Source organism: Vidua macroura, chromosome 22, assembly GCF_024509145.1.
Source record: "Vidua macroura isolate BioBank_ID:100142 chromosome 22, ASM2450914v1, whole genome shotgun sequence".
NCBI lineage: Eukaryota > Metazoa > Chordata > Aves > Passeriformes > Viduidae > Vidua > Vidua macroura.
Window position 1 is genome coordinate 651,081 of NC_071592.1, and position 18,994 is coordinate 670,074.

Here is an 18,994-nt window from a genome sequence, read left to right on the forward strand (position 1 = left end):
CACCAGTGGGTTTCATTTGGGAATGAAAAGCTCCATGCCACCAATGGAGGAACACCAGCCAGTGAGCCATTGACTCTGGGTCCCCAAGCAGCTGGTAAAGGAGCAATGAGAAAGGAGCTTTGTGGTGGGAATAGAGGAAGAAGGACTGCTGCCCCACACAGAAACACCAAAAGTTCCCTTCCTCTCCCAACAGACAAATCTTGTTAAATTACCCTGAAGAACAACTCTCTGTAAGAAGCACTTATCCTCTGACTGGAGCAGACAGACTTCAGGGAATCAGTCGTTACTCACTCTGTGTAATCAGCAGGTGCTATTAATGTCCAGAGGCAGGGAAAAAAAAGGATCCCGTGCAATTATGCAGTGGGAGCCTTGTAATCATTTACAGGTCATCACCCTGAAAACTCTCCTCCTAATGAATCCAAGCACCGCAGCACGCCGAGACATTCGCCTCGAACGCCAAAGGACGCAGGGGGTGGCAGTGGGAGCTGTGCCTGGCATTTCAATTTTTCCATAACTACTGGGAATCAAAGTGGGAGAAACACTGAGACTTTGACTGGCAGTGCTCCAAATGAAGCCAGGATACCTGAGCACTTGGCCACAGGCTGGGTGGTCAGAGAATCCTCTGCTGCTCCAGAGTTGCCTTAGCCACGAGAAACCCAAGAATGCAGGATTAGGATAAAGTTTGCACACAGGAAATCTGGGGATGATATTTAAACCCCAGTTATTTTCTCATCCTGCATTTCCTTCATTTATCTTTATTTCCAACTTGCCTTTATAATTTGACAACCCTTGGAAACAAACGTTTGACAAAAAGGTGCATTGTTTGGAAAGAGAAAGATTGATAAACCACCAGACTCCTCTCCACACCTTATGGGCAGAAAGCTGAAGTCTGGGCACATTTTTCTGCCCTCTCAGTATAAATTTTAGATAGATTCTCCAGATTGATGACCTTTGAGGAACAACAAGAAGATTTACTATCAAAGAGTAACAGCCACATTGGAGCACAGACCCCCAGCCCCACTCAAGAGGGGCAAAGAGCCTGTCCCAGACATCTGCCTGGCTCCTGCTCCACGTCCTGTGGACCAGGATGAAGCTGGTCCTGCTCAAAGCCCTCTGATCAGAAGATGAGCATTCAGCCACCCCACCACACTATCAGCTATCACCCTTAACGTGGTGCTCTTGAACCTTGGGGACACACATTAATGGCTGGACTCAATCTTAGAGGGCTTTTTCAGCCTAAATGATTCTGTTCTCAAATCCCAAACCTCTGTGCAGACCCCAAAGCAGAGCCCTGCCCTGCCTGTGCCACGTGCTGCTGTGGAGGTGCTGCACAGCCACAGCCAGGCCCTGGCATCAATGAAATCAAACATCTCAAAAGTGGTTCAAGCAAAAATATTAAACATTACTAACTGCTTCTGGGGAATAATTTTATCAAACCCATTCAAAACAAGGTTCTTGCACAAGGATCAGCTTGATATGTTCTCATAAATGCAATATTCCCTACAAATCATTAACAAAGCTATTAAGATTCGATTTCCATCTAAGCAATTATTGCCAGCATATTTTTTTACATTTACTTTAAAAGACTCAATCCTATTTTCAATTCATTAAACTGTTCCTTGCGTTTACTGAATTTTACATCAGCTTAGAAGACTATTTGAATTAATAAGAATTACAGTAGAAGTAATTTAGAAATAAATTATTTGAAGTTCAAGCCACTGAAGCTTTTCACACCGGGACGCTGCTGCATTAAACCCGCCGATGGATGGCTGCAGAGTGCAGCACCTCGGTCTGGGCTGGCACCAGATCCCTCTGAACAAGGCTTTCACCCGGGTTCATGAGGGGCAGGAGCACACGAGGACACGCTGAGCAGCAGCAGCAGCAGCCTCCTGGGCTTTGCCTCTTTGTTCTCCACCAAAGGGCAGCTGATCAGCCGTGCCCGCTCTGCTGACCTGAACGTGCTGCACCCCGGCCAAGGCGAGCGCCCCTCCACATTCTGGGGCATCTATTCCCATCGGCTCCCAGGAAAGCTATTTCCACCAGCAGCAGCAATTACAAACTCTAAATTAAATAAAACTGCAACACAAAGCAAGAACTCTTCAGACCCATCCTCATTGTCAACACCTCGACAAGTTTCTCAGTAAATATTTACTGTCGGTGTGTACGTATTTTGAGGAGCATTAAAGTACACACAGGGCGTGACAATATTTTGGAACAGAAAAGGACAGGCTGGGGAGGGGAGATGAAATTTATGGACTCAACAGGGAATCTCAGGAGCTAAGAGAAGCAAAGGAAAATTACTGTTGAGAACCAATGTTAAATCTCTGGCAATGCTTTGGGGTGGCACAGCACAAGCAGATCCAATGGAAAGCCCCCAAGAGAATGATACGGGACAGATTTTCATCTATCACAAGTGAAGGGACTATGACAGCACAGTGTCCCTGTACCAGACCAAAGCTTCCTGTTGGGATTCCAACACCAGGGACAAATCCTCATCCCAGCGTGTGATGGACAGACAGAGTCCAGGACTGGACTCGGAGCCTTGAAAATCTTGACCTGGAGTACAAGAGATTGCTCCAGAGGGAGTGGAACAGGAACAGAAAGGAAGCCACTTTCTGGGGGGAGTCTCTGGAGTGAGCTCCTGTCTAACACGTGTACCCGTGTTAATAAGCAAGGGAAACACCCAAATGGGCTTCTGCAGTGCCAGGGGGAGGGAAAATCCAATGTGTGCTTCCTTCATTACCCAAAGCAATTCTCCAGCCTCATTTACTGAATCTTCCTTTGAAGGTGAAAAATGACACCTTGTTTTATACTTACTGGAAGGGGGGGGAGGAGGGGACACAATGCTTGAGGGACGCTTAGGCTGCAACCTGTACAATTAATTTTTGCACTTGTGTTCCTGCCTTAGACCACTGCAGTCTCTCCTCTTAGGGCTGCAGACAGACACAGATGAGTAAATTGTGTTTCAAACAAGTTCCCCTCAGCTGGACACAGCCCAGGGACCTTGGCTCATATTCAGCGGTCACATTTAAAATCAATTCTTTCTCCGCTTGTAGGACACCAGGCTAGAGGGAAGCATCAAGGAGAGAAGAGGAAAGATTAAAAATACGTGCTGGGGAGCATGGCTTTTAAATTTCTATGGAATTTCTAACCACAGGTGCCCCAGCGTGAGCTGCAGCACTGCTGGCTCAGTCTGCAGGATCCCGACACAAATGCTTTCCAAGGAAGAGGGGTTTTCATTACACCTGAACTGCGTAAGCCCGTAAACCTAAACAAAATTCCTCTTAATAGATTGAGTCACAAGAAACAACTCGCACAGATACACAAACTGTCCACGTGCTCAAGGAAAAAAGCGACACAAAGCTCCATCCCCAGAATTAACACAATTTGAATGTCAACATTCATCTATCAGCTTCAAGTACCTAAAAGGAACGTGGTGGTTAGAGCAGAGACAAGTGGGTTTATAAACACTGAGCATCCACCTCCCCAGAAGCTTTGTCTCCTCTGTGTTCCTTCTCCTCCCTGAGCTGAGCAGCTCCTCTGCTCTCTCATCCATCACTGAGAGCTTCATCTCTTCCCTTTAACACAAACATCACAGTCTGCTTCCCATGAAGGGAACCAGGGCCAGAGACTTTTGGTCATGGATCGGATACAGGAAAAAGGGGGGGACCCAAAGGCTATTTAACTAGCCTGCAGATCTGCCTCTAGGAGGGAGAGAACTGCCAGGCAGTGCTGGGAGAAGCCACTGGAGCTCCGTGCATCCAGGCTCCAAGTCTTGAGACCGTTTTAAAAAGCTGCAGTCGTCACACTTGAACTTTGGAAAAGAACAGACAATCCACACTGATTGTGCTGGCAGGGAAAGGCAATTGCTGCGGATGGAGTTAATTTCATGGCATCTTTTCATGGGCACCAGCTGCCCACGAAGCACATGGGCACACGTGTGGCCCTCAGTGCAGCAGGGCAGGGCTCCAGCGGGAGGGAACAGGCTGGGTCAGAACGCAGCGCTCTGACAGCCCCACCAAAGGCAGCCTGCATTCCTCCCTGGGTGTCCAAAGCACACCTGGACACAGGTGTTCAAAGCACACCTGGACACAGGTGTTCTCACCCACTCACAAAAAGGTCACTGTGGGAGGCTGGGCTGCAGGGAGGGCAGGAGAAGAGGCAGCTGCTGCTCCTTCCACTCCTGCACGGTCCCTAAGGGAAACCCTCCGAGACCACGGAGCCTGGAGCCAGATGTGGCACCTCCAAGCAATTCTCCTGCCAGTGTGGCCCTCACCCCACAGGAAAATGTTGTTTTCCACCAAGATTCACAACTAACCTTTTGCAACTGCAACTTTCTCTTCTAATAAGATGTAATTACCAGTTTTGTGACCCCGAGTCAAGCCTCTCTGAGGTTTTTCTGAATTCAAGTAGCTCTTATTCCCTCTTCAGCATCTTCTCCATGGCCAGAAACAGACTCAGCAACTCCAATTCCCAGGCAAACAGCTCTTCAAAAAAAAGTGATGGTGGCAAACAAATAGAATTCTAGAAAGATCTCCCTTTTGAGTTAGTTCTGTGCAGGTCTGTCAGCTGCAATTCAACACTGAGGAGTCTTGCCCATGAAAATTCCTTGCTGAGCACAAGAGGAACAGGGACTTTCCAGCAAGGTGCAGCTGAGCTGAACTGGGCAAAGCTTGCTCAGTGATGATGGGACTGGAGTATGGCAGCTCCATGTCTCCCTCTGAGGCAGAGACTACAGCAAATTGATACGGTAACGCTCACCTGGTATTTGGATTTTTACTTTCAGATTTAATGCATGTTTTCCTTTCTTTATGCCACGGCCAGGTTTAAGAGAATTGCTCTGAGGAAGGGCACTGCCAACAGACAACTCTGCTGTGCCAGGTTTGGGGTCCCCTGGTGATGCTCAAAGCCCCAGTTTCCATTTAGGAGGGAAAAAAGGCGGAGTGGGAGCAATTAGCATTCACAGAAACCGTTCCCAAAATGTTGATTTCCTTGAGTCTCCCTGGCACTGTCTGCAGGGACAGAGCCTCTCCTGCCGCCAGGATCTCATCCCTGTCACAGGCTGTGTCAGCCCCAGCAGTCCCAGGGACCTCTCCCCTCCTTCTCAGCACAGATTTTCGCGAGCGAGCACTTTCGGCGCCTTCCCGCGGCGCCCGCTCCTCTCCCCGCTCGCAGTCACACTTCCCCTGAATTGCTCTCCACACTCAGAGAGAACGTGCAAGATGGTGCTAAAAATTACTTATTGTGAGGAGCAAGTTTACGCTATGAAACAGCCACTTCAGAGAAATATACGGCAAATTCAAGCGAGTTGTGCACAGATATTAAATTTGTGGAGAAAAAAAATGCCACTGCCACCTTTATGGCTTTTCTGGCTTAAAGAGTAAGAATAAAAGATGACAATAGCTCTGAAATTACACTGGAGGCTGCACTGACTTTAAACATAGTGAATATCTATGTGATGCAATGGCATCAGCGAATTCTTTCCACTGGCTGAAACCAAAATGGTACAGGAACAAAAATCCCGTGTTACGCCTAAATTGAAGTGTTTCTTTGGATCTTAAGAACAAAATTCTTTTTTTCTGCCATGAAAACCTCTGTGGCTGTGGCCAAAGCGTGTTTCAGACTGAAGCAGCTCCTTCACCCTGCCCTCCCCTCACACTCCTGTTGCCTCCAATCGCCCCGTCTGCGCAGATTTATGATCTGTCACCCGTGCTGGGATTAGATGTCACCCTTGTCTTTCTATTACCCAGATATTGATAGATCAAACTCCCTGGCCATACGTCGCCTGTCCCTTCAAAGGTTACTGCTGGCGGACACTGAGGATCAATATCCATCTGCTCTGCCACTGACCAGAGGGGACAATCGGAGCCTGGCGAGGGAGAATTCGGATGGCAGCACGAGTCTGCTGCTCTGCACATCTCAGGCTTTTATTCCACATTTCTAATATGTTTCTAAGAAACAGAAGCAGCTGCTCTCTTGCTTTGTTTCCAGCAGCTGATGGTCCATTGCCTAGACAGTAAAAGGTCACTTACTAAAGACTGTCCTTCTGCAGTAAGGTCAGAGGTTTATCCAAGCGTTCCCCAAGGACACCGGTGTGAGCGGCTGCTCGGCTGCACCAGGGAGACAGGAGAGCTTCTGTGGCAGGATCTGAGAAGGGGAGGCTGCTGAGGACTCTGAGGGGGCTCTTGGGGGACACTGAGGGACAAAAGCAAGGAAGACCAAAAGGGAAGGAAAGGGCAAAGCTGTGAGTGGCCCCTCAGCAGAAAGAGTCAGGTGCCCTTCCCTTGTGTTCCCCTGACACTCAGCCATCACTGGCAGCCAACACACGCCAAGGACACCACTAAAATCCACCACTGCCATGCCCCAGCACTGCTTGGCAGCAGCATCAGCAAGGGAGAAGGTTTGACAACACAAGATGGTCCCAGCAGGCTGTTGCCTCCATTCAGGGTGTTTAAATAACACTCAGTTAGCATCAACACACGTTTATTATTAATGGAGCCCTAATACAGAATTCTTATCTGCATTTATCTTCCAGCTACATTGCTACCAAGGACAGCCACAGCCCAGATCCAAGGAATGAGACTTGGATTAAACCTGAGTTTCAAACACAGGTGGAATTTCCTTTCCCTGCCTTGACTTGTTCTATGGGGAGCTAAACCTTGATGAGGAGCGTAAGAGGAGGAAGCACAGATCAAATATTCAGTTTCCACAATCAAAGAGCATGTTCTGTGCATTTCCCTGACCAGAACAACACCTGCTGCCTCACACTCCTTTCTGTCTCTGCCACGGGGGTAAAGCTGCAGCAGCCCCTGCCAAAACCTGAGCACAGGAGGAGAGAATTTACATGTTTGCAGGTTTGTCACCATCACTGTCACCTCTGTTTGTGCCTCTGCGGTGGCCAGCAGCTGCCACCTGCCTCGCACCGAGCAGGGCACTGCTCACACCCCGAGCTGTGCAGGGAGCTCCCCATCTGCTCTCTGCCCACCCTCCCCTGGGCACAGATCCCTGCCCCAGGGTGCCAGTCGGGGACCGCGGCTGGACGGGGACACAACGGGGGAACGTCCAGCCCACGGCACTGTCCAGCAGCAGGGAGCCCTTCCAGGGACCCCACCGTTCCAGCCCCTCAGCTCAGACACTCTCTGGGCCCTCCAAGCCCTCTGGGATGATGCCATTGCTAGTAGGGTCTGCTCTGGCACAGGTTCAGTTTCTGGACCTGACTGCACCTGAACACCGACTCCCATTAGTCACAGCGACAGGGCTCCCAGAAACAAGGAATCCTGTTTCAAGTCAGATGATGGGTTTCATTTTACTCTAATGAGCAGATATGGCTTATATCCATACCTGTAACCCATTTCTTGCAGATTTTTTTCACATCCTTTCTATTTTTTACTGTCAGTAGCATCTGTCACAACGTGCGGCTTAATAATCTCTTTTAAACCCAAGAAATCTGTATTTCCATAAAGCACCCACAATGAATTCTGATCAACATCAGCCTGGTCTCTTCCCTATAAAAAGGACCTCCTTTCAACTGCCTGCATATTTAAGTCTGAAATCTTTAGCTCACCATTGAAATAAGCAAGAAATAAAGGGCAAAATTAATAACAAATGCACAAACCTGTAGAAAATGTCCTCAAAGCAAAGGACCAACAAGGATTACAAGGGAATACCGTGTTTTTTTTGGGGTATCCTGGCCTGTTCCTACCCTTTGGCTCAGCCTGCAGCCAGCCTTAAATCCCAGCACTGTCCTTGCCCTGTCACACACAGGAGCGACTCTGTGAGCCTTTGACAAAACACCTGCCCAGCTGTTATCCCAAAACTGTGGTGCAAAAGCAGAAGAGGAAACATTTACCAGCTGGAATGGCCAAGAGCTTGCACGTGGGAGTGACCCATTTGCTACCAGCCCATCAAACACTGAACGCTCGAGGGTGAGCCCTCCTCCACAGATTAGGCTGAGTTTCTTTTGCCCTTTGAAGTTAATTCCCAGTTTGCCATCGGGGGAGAAAAGCTGATTTTGCTTTCCACGAATTGCCAGCCTCTGGAGTGGCTTTGCCCACAGGTGTTATCTGTCCACTCCTCATCGCCCTGGGTGGGAGCACAGATGAGGATGCCACATTCTGGATTTTGGAGCCCTGCTGTGCCCACAGCCAGCTCCCTGCCCACCCAGCACTCCATGCCATGAAGAAAGGCACTGTCTTCAGGGATCTTTCCCTTCACTTTCTTTTTAGTCAAGTATGTCCCCCCCTTCCCATTTTTTTAGAGATGGCAGACAAGATCTTTTCTCAAAGAACAATAGACCCCCACCAGCGACAGACACTCCCCCACAAAACAGCTGAAAGAACCTCAGCACATTACGATCAAAGCGAGGACTCCTTCCAATTTCTACTTCCCAGAAAGGATAAAAAGATATAAGAGAAGCCTTTAGTCTAGATCCCAGATCAGACATTATGATGAATGCTCACCTAAAGGGCAACATATTTGTAAGTTTTAAGTCTTTTGCAACATCAACTGTCCTGATTCATCCCCACGATAAAGGCAGCTCTGAGAGCTCTTTTACCATATTTATTATTTTACAGAGGAGGAAGAAAAAACATGGAATCAGCCTTCAATCTGCCACCCGTTGGATTTATAAATGTTAGTATAGGACCAGTGCTAATATCTTTAAACATTAATCTCCTCATTGCAGATCCTGCACGTCCCCCTTCAGCCTCCGCCCTGTGGCTCATGCAGGCTTGGGGAAATAAAATGCATTTTGGTATTTTTTTTCCCCTTCATCTATGGGATTTGTTTTGACTAAACCCATGAAAAGAAGAGAAAGGGCAGATGCTCCTGAACACATTCCTGCCTGCTGTCAGTGCCTTGCCAGCTGAGTGGAAGGCACAAAGCTCTGCTCCAGTGTTTATTTTTAAAGATGCAGCTTGCCTGATCCACGCTCATTCCTCACGCCTTGTTTTCAATAGAGGCTCTGTTTTCTTTGCTGGCTGCCAGGACAAAGGCAGAGCTGGGAGGAAGGGAAGAGAAACCGTGTTGTGCACATGAAAATAAACCCTTGGGCTTATAAACTGCATTAGCCCAATGCTTCTCACTGCCTCTGCAGGTGCAGCAACAGGACTGTAAAGCACATGACCAAAAAATACAGTAATGATGAGAGAGAAAACAAGTCTGGATGTGGTCCTCAGCCCACCTTCCTCAAATCTGCACCCAAACCCCCTCAGATGCCCTGCCCATCCCACAGCAGGCACACCGAGCCCAGCACTCCTCTCTCAGCAAGCTCTTTGTAAATTTTATCACTTATTTCTTAAAGTTGCAATTGCCTTTAAAATTAGATTGTATTTAGTTCTTAATTAAATCGTCATCGTTCTACAAAACCCCACAGGCTCTGAGGTTTAGATTGTCATTTTAAACAAAAGTAAAATGGTAAATGCCTTTTCCATCCAACACCATTAGGTATAATTAAGCAATGGGTAAAGCATACATCGTGCTATAAATGTCATTTAGTTTTACAGTGAAACTCATCAACATTTATCAAAACACTGCCTCGAGAAAGAACGAGACAGCTCCAGAGAGTGACTTCCATTCGCTGCTGCCTTTGAAGCGTCTGCTCCGAGGGAGAGCTGCAGCAAGAAAAGCCTTCCCATCACATATTTTTATCTTTTGGGCTGAAATGTTCATTTTCTGCCACGTTCCCATATGTGGCGGGATGGGCGGTGCGTAGCCATTGTGCACCAATGTTTGGGGAGGGTGTCCTGGAGAGCCCAGAGGCAGGGGTGGGATGAGCAGTCCCAGGGAGGACAGAGCCCAGGGTAACACCAAAGCCCGTGGCCAAGGGAATTTATGGTGGGGGCAGGAGGGAGCCACCGCTCCTCCCTGGGGACAGTGTCCCTGTCACAGCACCGCGGGGCACTGGGCTGCCCAGCAGACTCACAGCTGTCCCCACAGCCCTGTAGCACAGTGTTCTGCAGGATGGAAGGCTGATAAATGGCATCTCATTCCTGCTTTCAGGTGAGGCGTCTCTGAGCCGCCACCAAAGGGATGTGAACTGTAAAGAAAGACAAACACCAGCAACGCACACCACCAGGCACCGCCGCGCTGCTTCTATTTTAAAATCTCTACGTTTCTCCTGTTCTCCCGAGGAGCATTAAAACAGTCAAACTGAGCCCATTTAGAAGCAATTTTCAATTTACTGCTCCTTCTTGATATCCACACGGCAAACATCAGCAGGCACCGGCTCCATCCACAGGGATCTGGGCACCCGGTTCCCTGCGCCGAGCCCGACGCTGCAGCTTCAGGCACCAGTCAGAAAAACAGATTTGGAATTGATGCTTCATCATTACCCGTCATTAAAAAATTATGCTGTTGTACAATCTCAGAAGTAGCAAGGAGTGAACGCTGAATGCCTCTGCAAGTGTTATTAATTCTCCCTCCCCGCCGTGGTGCAGAGGGCTGTTTTTGGGCGGTGAGGTTCTCTCCTCCTCCCTCTCTTCCTCCTCCTCCTCCTCCTCTCCCCACCACCCCGAGCCCCGGCACTGCCGCAGCCGTGCTCTGCTCCGGCATCTCCTGTGCAGTGTTGGCAAGGCAACAGGAGCCAGGGCTTTGGGGAGCTGGGCTTTGGGGAGTCCTGGGGCTTTGGGGAGTCCTGGGGCTTTGGGGAGCCGGAGCTTTGGGAGCCTGGGGGCTTTGGAGAGCTGGATTTTGGGGAGCCGAGCTTTGGGGAACCTGGGGGCTTTGGGGAGCCCGGGGCTTTGGGGAAGGGCTGCACCCCCGGCAGTGCCCCCAGCACTGCTCCCAGAGCCCCCCAGGCACTCCTGGCAGGGGCTGGGCGATGCTGCTGGCACCTGGAGGGCACTGGGGACCACTGGGAGCGGCCACGGGGAGCGCCTGCAGCTCCCTCTGCGAGCTGCACGCGGGTCACCGCAGGGCTTGGCCAGCAATTCCCACCCCAGCCCTCCCTGCCTCTGCAGACAACCATTTCAATGGGACATGTGCTGGCAACAGCAATGGCCACAAGGCAAAGGTGACACCAGACATGAGAGAGCCACACAGTGCTTGCCATCTTATGGAAAACCCCCCAAAATCAGTGAAAATACACATGAAATTCATTCTTCCCCAATTTCTTTTTGCCCTTCTTGTTCTCAAGCAAGTATTTTCCATCTCTTATGCTCTTGCATGCCCGTGGGAAGCTCTTGCCCAGCCTGCACTGGGATGTCCTTAAGATCAGGGCAGGCAGAGGGGACACGCTTTGTGCTGCTCCTCTGCCACGTTTCCAAGCTCAGATACAAATGAATTTTGGTCAGCACACACCTGTGCTCCCTGCCAACAACCCTCCTCCTGTCCACAGGCACTGTCAGAACTACCAGCAGGGGAAAAAACTCCTGATCTCCAGCCCACTGCAGCGCCCTGGAGGAGAAGGGAATATGGATTTACAGGTGGAGTGAGCAGTACAGCCAGGGATTTTGGAAATGGACACTACATCCAGCACCAATCCCCCAGGTCACCTTGTTTGAAAACTGCAAATACAGAGAGGCCACCACACCAAAAATCCGTCTTCTTAACTGCTTGAAACTAAATTTAAAATGCATGTATGCAGCGTTCCTCTCTGCTCGCTATTCTGAGCTTCTCCTTTGGCCTTATGATAAAAGAATGCAGGAAATTATAGCCAACCTTCCCCCAGCCCGGAAAAGGGAATTAATTACTGCAAGCACAAAGTCAGCGCTCTTCCAATAAACCAATGCAATCCATCCAGGCACTGAAAAGCAAGGAAAACATCCTGGGGGCTCGATACCTTGCTAGCCATTCACAGCATGCACCGCCGTGGATATTGCAGAACAGCTGTGCCTGGGACTATCACAAAGCCAACATTATCTCTGCCATTATTAGAATTAAATAAAGCCTCTCCTGCTCGATGTGCCCAGGATTACAAACCACCCCAAAGCCCTGCAGGCTCTCGCCACGCCTGGCCCCACGGCAGCTTTACCTCTTTTAGCCAGGATTAGACGGACTGCAGTGACCAGTGACAAAGTTCCTCGACGTGCCAAGCTGCCACCACCCCTCAGTGCCACCCACAGTGCTGCACAGCAGCTCTCTGGAACATTCTGAGGAGCCCAGTGTGGGCACGTGGGAGGGACGTGGGGCTGGGGGGTCACTGCTCACATCCCAACTCCCCTGCTCTTCCCTGTCCTCCTGGGCAATACGGGGAGCCCCCGGAAAAATCCGGTACACCACTGTTTTGCTGCAATTTTGGACAGACCTGCTCTCTCACGCCCACGGGGGAGCAGCTGGGCAGCACAGGGCTGGTGATGCCCCAGGTGCTCGGGCACCCAGCTCAAAGCTGGCACGGAGCAGTGCTGCAGGTGGAACCAGGCGGAGCAGCCCACCACACACCAACAACCTTCCTTCTTTCTATTGTACACACAGTGAGTGTATTTCAAATAAAAATACACTCCAACCATCAAAGCCAGGCAGGCTCCAACCCTCCTGCTGCCATGTCACAGGAGACATGAGACCTTTTACTGATGTTGCCAACAGCAGCTGAAAATCTACCAGACATTTGCTTAGCATTTCTTGAAAGAACAGTTTCAATTAGACACATTCTTCAGAGTTCTCTTCTCAAACCCCAACAGTTTGAAGAGATCTGCTTGTTTTTGGCAAGTTTTCACGAACTGTAAGCCTGGCCCCCTCGCACTCAGCACATCAAGGGTAGGATATTTAAAACAAGGCTCATTTTCAATGGAAATGCTCCACAATAAATAACTCAGCAGTGCTGTTGTGAACATTTCAGATTTCAGCAGTTGACTTTTAATCAGGAGCTGCATTTGCACCTGAGAGCAAGAGAAATCCTCCCCTTAATTAGTTGCATCTAAAACCACTTTATAAAACCTGCTCTAACTCAGAGCACGCTCTGTCCAGAACACCCTTTCCTTAAGCCCCAGCAACTGCGACCTTCCAGTAAATGCTGCTCTCACCAAACTGGATGACACACCACATTTTGGAGCTACAAATGAAGGATAATTCTTCACGGGTATTTTTCTAGCAAGGCACTGAAGTGACAGTCTGGTTCAGGCTGGCTTTGAAAAGTGGTTTATAAACGTTAAAAGGGTTTTTGCTGAGGAGCCACTTGAGCAGATCCTGTAGTGAAGGTGCTTTTGGGTTGGGGATTAGATTTTTTGCTAAACCTGCCAGGGCTGTGTGTTACTGAGAGGTTTGGAGGCAGGCAGCTACACTGGAGCACCGGTGTCATCAATCACTGGAGTCAGGCACTCGCTGGGTTCTGCCTCCGAAGCGACACCAACACCTCGCCCAGGCCTGAGCCCCAGCACCCTCCCTGCAAGCAGCACTCCTCCCTCAGCTCACCTCCACAGGCTGTGCCTTGGAGTCATCACCCTGGGATAACCATCCTGTGAATGGAATGTATTAAGCTCAGCTGATGAGATAAAACACTCAAGTTTTGTGGAAAAATGCTTTGACACAGACACCATATGCTCAACACCCACAATGAGGCAGGTGACTTCAACCCGCAAAATTTCCTTTTCCTACTGCCTGTACTTAATTTGGGAGCAGCTCATCCTGCTCTCATGCCCTGAGCACAGGGATCTAAGCAGTGTGCATGGGAATGGATCATGGAGCACAACAGGCTCTTCCCCAAGCGGGGCTGAATCCTCGCTGCGGATACCCCGCGGCAGCCACGCAGGGTGATGAACGGCTGTGGAGTTTGGGCTGCTTATGAGAACAAAACAAGCCATCTTGGATCTGAAGGTTTTATGGGTATGCCGTTTCATGTTATTTTCCAAAAAAACGAATTACATTCCGCTCATTAGCAAACGCCGCTGCACAAAGCGGAGGGCTCTGCAAGAGGATTACAGGCGGCAGCGCGGGGACAGCGGATAACGACTCCAGTCAAATTCTATTTTCATGTGCCCAAAGAAACAATAGCGCAATCAAACGGGGGGAGGGAACCAGAAAAGAAGGAAATTCATCTGCCGTACTCTTCCTTTCCATCCGAAATGCAATACAAGGAATTAAACTTGTCACTCTCAACTGCAAACCGCACGACGGAGCTGAACCACGTGCGGTTGCCTCTGGCATCAGTGAGCCCAGGAATCTGTCCTTGTGCTGCCAACCAGAATGTTTGGGAGTGCTGGCCTGCAGGATGGGAAGCATTGGTTCCCTGAACCTTGCACCAGCTGTTTTCCCTAGGAAAACTGCAAGTTTGCAATCATCCACCCTGGACTGGCAGAGCCTTGCAGAGACACGAGGTCACACAGCGGTATTACAGGCGCTGTACTGGTGCCACGCCTCAGACTGTCACGATCCACACTGTACCTGTTGTCTTACTCAAAATCCCAGGGACAAGTGTTTCACTCAGGATCAGAGGGTTTTTGTTTGTCTTTTCAACAAACACCAACAAAATGTTCTCTGATAGTTACCCACACAGACATGAACATCCTGTCTCTGAGCAACTTCGGCAATAACTCACTGCAGAAGCCAAAGTGGTTCTTATTCAAACTTCACTTCTTATTTGGAACCCACCAAGATCTAGAGGAAACATTCAAAATAAGGAAGCTTTGGAACACTCCAATACAAATCCCAGATTTGTAAATAAATGGCAGCTCAGCCACGAGGATGGCCATCTGCCTACGTGACACGGTGCCTGTCACCAGCACGAGCCCACACCCACTATCCCACTGCTGCTCCCAAAGACCAGCTGGGGCGGACACCTTCGGGAACAACAAGCTCAGTCAGAGCAGCTCCTCCATCCCCTGCCACCCCACAGCTACTGAGGATGGTGCTGGTGCCAAAGACACAAAACCTCCTGAAGCAGCAGGCGAGTGTTTGGCTACGCTGAGACTCGCTCAGCTGAGAGCACCACTTGCAGCACTTTTCTGGTCCAAAAAAGGCTCAACTGCACCTTGTCCCCATCGCCAGAAATCATTAATGGTGAAACCCCAAAGAGCTGCAGCTTCTCAGCCCTCTTCCCTTGCTGCCACCCCGCTCCCGGCCGGAGCCTGGTCACACTGCCAGAGCCGGAGGGAACAGGGAATGTTCCCAATGGTGATCCCAATTAACAAGCCCACAGCTATTCACGTTCAAAGGCTTTGCAGCTTCCATTGAGTTTCCCTTTTGTCTTCCTGTCCCTTCCCAAAGCGAGGGCTCATTACTGCTGCAGCCCCGGCTGTAATTGCTTGGGAATGCGGCTCTCGGCACAATACCCCAGAGAAGCTGCTTTATGAGGCTCCTCATGCTACTGAAGAATGCCATGAAAACCCCAATCCCAGATGTCTGGCTCTGAACCAGGGAACTTGGCCGGCCTGACGAGATTTCCATCGTGCTGCTGCAGCATCGTGCTTATGTAAGGGCGGCGCTCACAAAGGGACACTGTAGAACAGAGACTGCCCTGGGCCAGCTCCCCTCACAGAGAATGAGCTTCGAGTCTTGGCAGCACCTTTTACCTTTCGTGCCCTACACAGGACCTAGAAAGGAATTCAGCACCTGCACTTAAGTTTTGCCCAAGTGAAACCACGAAGGCACCTTCTGCCCATGGGGAATGAGCAGTCAGAGCATCTTAAAAGAGAGCAGGGTCAAGAAACGCCCCGCTGCCTGCCAGGGTAGTGGCCAGATGTGCCAAACTTGGGGCAATTTGGGCAGTGTGGATGCTCAGAGTCATGGGGCAGCCTGTCAGCTGTTCCTCACAGGAGACCAACACATTACAGCAAGGAAAAACACCTTATGGGTGAGCTCTTCAGCATCACAGAGGCAAAGCGACAACAATCTTCTTGGAACAGAGAAACAGGTCAGAAACAGCCTCACAACTGCTGCAAGAGAATTACTTGTGCACAAACACCCCCCAGGAATGGGCAACCAAATGACACGGTGGAATTATCCACGTTAACAGCTCTCACGTGGCTTAGAGCACTTAGAGCAGGGTTTGGACCAAAGCCACATGTTCCACTTTCTGCCTGAACTGGAAGGGATGACCAAGGGCAGTGGGAGGCAGTACCACCAGAAAAGCACTGATTTCTCTGCAGCAAATTGTCACCCGGTAAGAATCCTGCTCCTGCCAGGGCAGCTGTAGATAACTGTGTCATCCACCCAGCAGAACACAGGAGAGAGCTGCCACAGGAACTGCACTACCCAGGGTGTCTGCAGCCACAGCACCTCAGTGCCAGCAGCACTCTAGGAACAGAAAGGAAACACAGTGATGCCTCTCAGAGAGACTGCCAAGCTCAGAAAGCCAGACCTCCATGCAGCACCAGGAGCTTCCTCAGCATCCCCCAGGATGCTCTGGCACACCTGAACACACAGAACTGCTGTCCATCATTAAGAAAATGATTTTTCTGATTTCAGCCCATCTTCTGCTGCCATTATTTTTGTCACTAAACACAACCCACGTAAGACATGCTGATGTGTCACAGGTACCATGTGCTACCTGAAATGCACATGGGGATCTCCAAACCATCACTTCCCAGCCCCAAAATGCACCTCCTCAGCAGCAGAGGAGGGAAAGCAGCTCTCCTGGCTCAGGGGGCAAAGCCAGCTTTCCCAAACCACCCTCACCCAGGCAGAAGCACTGCAACCCTGCCAAGGACGGGGGAAAAGGAGAAACAAGAATTGACTGGGCAAAGGACATAGGGAAAATCCTTAGCCAGAGGCTCCAGACCGCAGGAAATGCAGGTCTTTACTCATTGAAGACAATGCTGAATTTTCCTTGTTTGTCAGTTCGGGTCCTGCCACCACATCCCTCCTTCCCCCGGGGGTTACAGAGAGGAAGGTTTTCTGCGAGTGACACCCATGGCGTTTGACAGATTGTCCTTCTGTGAGAGGGAAATGGAGGATCGGGTTGTTAAAAGCATCAGCCCGCTTATCAATCTACGAGCAGCATCTTTAAAGGTCACAAGTAGGGAAAAAAAATAAAAAAATCAGCTACTCATTCTAATTCCTCGCAAACAGGAGCTCGTTTTTCACAAATCCACCCTGCCGTGCTCGGTAACGTGACCTTTCACTTACAAAGAGAACAGCCAATTTCTGACTCTCATGCTTTACCCTCCCTTCTTTTCCATAAATTAAACACAGCCTTTGTACCTCCTAACGGGCTTTTCCAGCAGTCCCCTAAAGCTGCTACAGCTGTTCTGGTTTTGGTCCTGCTGAGGGTTTGGAGCCCACTCAATGGGCAAATAGGGAAAAACAAAACTTCACTGAAAAATGGGTTCTGCCACCACAGGAGTGCTGGATGCCATTCCAGTCCCCAACTTTGCCAACACTATCAGCATGATACTGGCCTCTTCAATGAAAAGTTTTAATGGTACCTGCTATACATGAAGACAATAAAAACCAAGGAAATTTGATAGTAAGGACATGACCTGTCCTCTCCAAATCTGTCCATTTCTCTGCTGCAAAAAAAAAAAAAACAGATCAAAACTGGAAGATGTGGAAGTGGAGCCCTCAGGGGAGATCACAGTATGCCTTTTTTCAATCCTTGTCCATTTTTAACCACTCCAGACTGCCAAACCCAAACCAGTAGCACCCCAAAAAGCCACTTTATAGCTGGGGGTGCTGACCTGGGCTCCCACACAAGGAGGGAAAGGAACAGAGTCATCCCCTCCTACAAAACAGTACACAACCACAAAGAGGTTTAACAGGATTTGCCTGAAAAGCCACATATTTAACACAATCGTTACATTTTGGCAGAAACAGATGTTGGCAATGGGAGGAGAGGTTGATCTTCAACTCCTGTACTTACTCATAAGAACCTTCATTGTTCATGCACTCTTTTCCCACTTGCCTGCACAGCTTCAGCTCTTACAGGAGCAGAACCCATGACATTTACCATGGCTGCTCTGCAATTATCTCTGATTTCAATTATCTAGGCATTCTGATGCTGAAGGTATCTGAAATGTCAGCACGGGATTCCACCCACAGCCATCACTGCCCAACTTCATTTTGGCCAGAAGTGTTCCCACATCTCCAGCCAGCCTGACAGAGCAGCTTGAGAAGGGGCTCAGGCTGTCCTAGAAACCATTCTTCAGCCTGGAGATGACCAAGGCCCCTGAGGCCTGAGATAACCACCATCACCTCCTGGAGAACTTGATCTGTCAGTGCACGCCAGGCTGGACAGGGGGAGAGCTGAAGTGAAGCTGCAGCTGTTCACCTTGCACACCTGTTAACGAGCAGATTCCGTAAAAACACCCCATATTCCTCCCACCACCAACAATGGGAAGGTAGTAGCAGCCCTCCCTCGGCTCTGCTGGCGGAGGAGGGCGGTGAGTGGGCTCTGCTGAGCCATCAGGACCAACACCATTGGAGTGCTGATGAGCAACGTGGTTACAGCCCAAGGCAGCGTAAGGAGCTGTGGGAGGGGAACAACTACATTTGCATCGAGTTGTGGGAGCTCTTGAGGGGGATCTGGCAGATGAGTGCCATTCTCTCCACCCCCGGTCCTCTGGAGGCGAGTCAAAGATGAGTCAAGGGCTGCAGGCAGAGGTGAGCACGGAACGACCACGCGAGGCTGAGGCTGACCAGCAACATCAGCATCTTCCCCAAGTCATCGAGCAACCTAGTGCTCTTCCACATGTCCATGAATTATTGATCCCAGTCGCTCTATCAATTGCAGGAGGCAGAGGAGATCACAGGCAATGCACCCTGTGCGAAAGCAACGCCGGAAAACTCCGTACAAAAGAAAAAGCCTCATTTTACAGATTTCAGTTTAGTTGTGTGTTGCCAGCACCTCCCTTCATCCATATCGTTATCGCTGGTATTTTATATCGGCTCTGTGCTTTTAATCCTAACTTTGTGTGGAAAATATTTCTGAGAGCAGCCTTTGTTTGCCACCCACCACTGCAAGGCTGCTGCCAGCTCCCGTAGCGGCACCGCCGACAGCATGTGCCAGATGAAGAGAATGGCACGTACCTGTCAGTCTTTGTCAGAGCAGCTATTTCTGGCTTAGGTTTACATGCACAGCCTCCTGCAAGCTGCTTGAAATCTCCATTTTATAGAGGGATCTGAT

At 49.8% G+C, this 18,994-nt stretch overlaps 1 protein-coding gene across 8 annotated transcripts in view; it reads right to left on the bottom strand.

Annotated features, from left to right (window-relative positions):
- Positions 1 to 18,994, bottom strand: part of CADM1 (cell adhesion molecule 1) — a 135,911-nt gene that overhangs the window by 44,778 nt on the left and 72,139 nt on the right. The window lies entirely within an intron of this gene.